The sequence below is a fragment of the Anopheles aquasalis genome, chromosome 3 (assembly GCF_943734665.1).
Source record: "Anopheles aquasalis chromosome 3, idAnoAquaMG_Q_19, whole genome shotgun sequence".
NCBI classification, from domain to species: Eukaryota; Metazoa; Arthropoda; class Insecta; order Diptera; family Culicidae; genus Anopheles; species Anopheles aquasalis.
The window spans coordinates 7,980,001-7,985,000 of NC_064878.1; the positions used below are offsets into that span (position 1 = coordinate 7,980,001).

At 51.2% G+C, this 5,000-nt stretch overlaps 1 protein-coding gene across 6 annotated transcripts in view; it reads left to right on the top strand.

The window, feature by feature from the left end:
• LOC126574553 (uncharacterized) overlaps nt 1–5,000 on the top strand; it is a 299,268-nt gene that overhangs the window by 70,920 nt on the left and 223,348 nt on the right. The gene's annotated exons all lie outside the window — the stretch shown is intronic.

Here is a 5,000-nt window from a genome sequence, read left to right on the forward strand (position 1 = left end):
CAATTTATTTTCCGGGTGATTGGAGCACCCTCGCTACGGTACGCGAGCTGCTGCTGCTGTTGCGTTCGTTCTTTCGCAAAGACATTCGGCCTTTGCCTTCGGTGAATCCATCCGGTACACCATTCCGGTGCGCCATTCGGTGGTCATTCGAGGGCCTTTGCAGTTTATTAGATGATAGCAGAGGAAGGAGACGGTGGAGCAGCGAGGGCCACAACTTTGTGAGAACACTCCGTCTTCAGCACAAAAAGGAGGAACGGGCGCTCGAGCACCAGGGATGTAATTAGTTATCGGCTCTCCGTTCGGTCGCGCGCTTAAGATCGCTTCTTTGCCGCATTCAACGACCGCATCCGGCTTTGGAGCGTGGAGGACGGTCCAGCCAAGACACATATGTCTCTCATGCTTCCCAGCAGCAACATGTGTGGGAGAGAGTGTGGGAGGGTAAGGCACACACAATGGTTAATTGTTAGCTTGTTCGGTCGTAGTCGCCGCCACGTTATGTCACGGGCCTTTTGCGCCAGATTGTAACCAGAAGAAACGGTCAACTGGGCGAGGGGGGGGGGGGGGGGGGGGGCGGGGGGCTGGAAAGGCAACCTTGACCTGTCGGCACGCCTCCCTCTCGCGTGTGTATTGTGCACGGTCATTGTAACAGCCGAGAGTAGGTGGTTGTAGGTGGTAGCAACGGACGCCTTTCAAATGGAAACGATATACAACCAATGTCTTCCTTATTGTTCGCCATTCATTCTCTCGGCGTCTGTTTCGAGGCTCCCTCTGGGTGTGTGTTTTATGAAATGTTTAATCAATAATTCATTAAAAACATAACCTTCACACACAAGTTACGGCAGATAATGCACACTACTACGCGTTTAAGAAACCTAAGGGATGCATGTGATGTAGCCACATTTTCACCCTCTACTCCACTTGGGGGGGAGCACTTCAAATGCGAATGCGTTTTCTATTTATTTAAAGAAAAGGCATTTCCTGCGTGCACGCTCACTGAAGCCTGCTGGTGGTGGTGGTGGTGGTGCGCAATTATTAAAAATAATTTACAAACTGCACCCTGAGGGGCGGTTTGGCACCCCAATTGGGCAACCCTCCCACCCCGAACTGCACGCACGCACGCAAAGGATGCGCTGACGTGTGTGTTAATGAATTGCAAAATTAGTGCATCGTCTCTAATGAGGATGCACCCAGCGAGGGGGGTGCAGCAACAGAGCCGCAGAGGGGTGGCCAGTGGCCTAGGCAAGAACCGGCCGCTCTGACCGGGATTAATGAGGGTTGGCGTCCTTCGTAGCTGCAGTGCACACGGAATCGGTACCGCACGCGCTGAACTGATTCACGCACTGGTTTGGTGGTAGGAAAAAAGAAGTTGGAAGCGAAAATTTCACCCCCTCCCTCATCTCTTAGGCACCCCAAACGCCAACCGAATCCATTAGTGACGGTTCGTTTCTGTTGGTCCACCGATGGTCCGGCTATTGCGCCAGGGGTTTTTTGTGTTTTAATGAAGCTCTACAGCTGCTCCGGCTGGTGCTAGTGTTGTTGTTGCTGAGCTGCGTCCACGTCCGAGGGGTGACGAAGACGAATGTGCAAGGGTGTGTGAGTTGGGTTGGCGACACTGTCCTAGAGACGATAATTGGAAATGCTTGTCGCGAACGCGCAGATTTGATCGAAGATGAGCTCCCTTTGCGGGTGCGAAGGAAAGGGAAACCGGGATCCTGGGACCTTGGCAACATTCTGTGGGGGTGGAGGGTGGCGAACAGAGCAGCCACCAGCATTCACCATAAAACCCGGCTCCCGGTTCCGCAGGAGATGTTTATGAATGGAGTAAATATTTGCATTTTATTTCCACCCCCTTTAGGAAGGGGCCTTCTCTGCCGATCGATCATCCCACGCGTATACGCACGCACACGAGCAAACATACGCACGCACACGTACACCCCGCGAAGGGGACGATCTCACCAAGATCTCTGTTGTGGATTGAATGAGCGCTTCCGAGCGTAGTGTGCGTCGTCATGGTCGCTCAATTACAAATTATTAACACAATATTTACGTGGCAGGGGCCCTGGAGGAAGAGGCGGAGATGATGGTGGCATCCTTGCAAAAGGCCCAGGGTTGGAAGTGGTTCGAGTGGTAGCTGGCTGGCTGGCTGGTCTCTTGAGGGCGCGCTCTAGGCTGCGTCGCTCTAGTGCTCGAGTGCTGGAGAGTTTACCGATTGGATTACGAAAGTGCTGGGGATGCCGTTTTGTCTATTTCTTCTTTTTTTTGTGTCTGTAGCTTGTCTGTTCTTAGAACCTCAGTACATGCCCCACTCTCCTTCAGTCGCTGAGTGGCAATCTCTCTGTCTCTGTGAGTTGTTTGCCGAAGAATACGAAATGTTCTCCCCGAATGGCGGACTTCATTTAGCTAATTATTCAAAGTGGCCGCAGCAGCAGCAGCTCCAGGGTTTAGCAAATCGAAGCACAGCTTAGTTGAAGCACTTGCAATGCTGGTCTGGTGCTGTTGCTAGTACCGTTACTAGTAGCGCTTGATTACAAAGCTGCGATGATCGATGAGCAAATAAGCAGGATGTAGCTACATGTGCTACAGCTGCTGCTGCTGCTGCTGTTGCTCACCAGTAGCTGGTGCTGGTGCTGGTGGTGGTGAGATGATTTAAACACCTTTCCTTCCAAGGCACGGGCGGATCCATATGGACCATATGCTGTGTCTATTTGAGCAAACAAAACCTAACCCACTTTGTGCCCGCAGCAACTCTGTCCAAGACACGGGAGCCACAGATTCGATGCGCCTTTCGATGTGCCTTCTAGAGCATTTCTAAACATTCGGCGCAACACAAACGGGTGATGTGTCTTCCCGAGTATTAAATTACTTGGTCGAGTATATATGCAGCCCCATTGCGCAATTGAGCGAGTTGGTTAATGATCATTGGCATGTTGGTGCGCTGATTTCAAAGACATTAAAAATCGACATTCGACGCAACATCCACCACTCTTTGCCAAAGGCAGCAGTAGCATCAGAACGCAAGAGCGACACAAGAGTGGAGCACGAGCTGCTGCGGTTATGGTAATGCAATGCCCCGCTTTCCAGATCGTTGTTGATGTTTATTTTCGGTCCACCATCACCACCACCACCAGTCACTGCAATGGTGCAGTAGGTAATTGGCCCAGAATGGGAAAATTACAGACCACCACCAGCAGCAGCATTGCGCGTGGTCGAACGGGTGGGCCGCGCCCACGTAGCCGCCACCTTTTGTCGCTTTATCATTACCGTTTGGGTCGGCACCGTCGTCGTCGATGTCGATGAGATCATGGTTTTAAAGAGCTTAATCATAGTTTATGCCCAGGTCCAGACCGCCACTGGTCACTGACTGACGCAAAAACCAAGCCGCGTTCGGCGTTCTCTCTCGGTTCTGGTCATTGTGATTTTCCCCTCTTTTTTTGCGTATTGTTTTTCATCGAAACACCGGCCCGGCCGAGACTATCATTTCGTGGGGAAGACAATCAACGACCTGGGCCGGGTGATGAGTCAATCTGACGGTAGACAGAACACTGGAGGTCAAAAAGAATGAGGTCAACGTATAGAACGAACGAACGAACAGATGGAGCCGGCCGGATTCATTTGATAAACTATGCAAAAGGAGGAGCCACAGCACCGTGTGCCGATATCGAAATTCTAAATCACACTCCAGCACGCCAGCCTGGAACACAGGATAAACTGAGGAAAAATCGGAAAAGCCGGCACTCGCATTCGAGTGGCTTCCGTCGTTTGTAGAGTGAAAGTGCACAGTGAAGCACATACAAAACCTAGTGGTGGTGCCTCATGCAGTTGAACTTTCTTAATTGAACTTAATTAAAAATACAACTCTCGGTCAACAGCTGGTGACCGCCACGTCGTCGGCGAGCAGAGAGAAGTGATGCACCACCCAATCCGCTCTCCGATGCAAACATCGATCAGTAGCAGCACCATCACCACTTGAGCGCCATCCGAGCGCTATCGATGCAACATGCTTGCACACACGGGGGGGAGTATATTGGGGTGGAAGCACATGTTTCTGTTGGTTCACATGTGTCTGAGCAGCGCGCCCTGGTGCTACTGGTGCTGCTGATGGTGCCTCCAGCGAACCGTGACGACGTGATACCGGTCGTCGCGCCGTTGCATCATAGCTGGAGCCGTAGCTGGAGCCGGAAAAACTAAATCAGCACTTTTCTGCTCGTTTGACCAAATCGAGGTTGCGAGCCCGATGCCCGCGGTGGCCCGATGTGGCTGTCTGCCTCTGTTTGTGACATTGATGGTGCTTCGCGCTTGGCTATTGATAAGGCAATGGTGCAGTGCAGAGAGAGAGAGTTGAGAGAGAGGCGAAGCAAAGGATTAATGTTTCAAAGGATGTGCGACGATTAGTGTCCGGTGGATGCAGCCATCCAGAGTGCGAGGAGAGAATGTTTGCAAACATCCTTTCAGCTCGCTGTTTAGTTTTTAGTTTCTTTTTTTTCGCTTGTTTTGTTGTTGTGTCCCTGGTTGTTGATTGAGCATTGCGATTGAAACCCCGTGTGCCTCGCGTGTGTTCTTCTGTGATGATGATCGCTTTCGCTAATGACCCCGGGATTCATCTTGAGTCACATTCGATGCGATGATTGGGGCTGTTGGTGATTGGTCGACAAAATGTTTGAAAGTGCGCGACAACGAAAACGAAACATATTCATATTCGGTTTTTAATGGGAAGGTAGCGATGGTGGGTTTTATGACACCAAACACGGACAACAAAAAAACAATAAAACAATACACGCACACGCCGTTGTTTGGGCTGTTAAAAATACCATTTTCCCTACCGATTCGAATCATTGCGTTCCTGGAGGAGGTGTATAGTGAGGAAGGAGAGGGACAAATTACAACCACCTCGCCGTCAGGACCAAACATATAAATCACCCCAACCCTCCCCCGCAAACAGCTAAACGAGGCTTAGACGCGAACGGCATCGGCGCTTCGGCCTCAGGATCAGGATCGTGGTA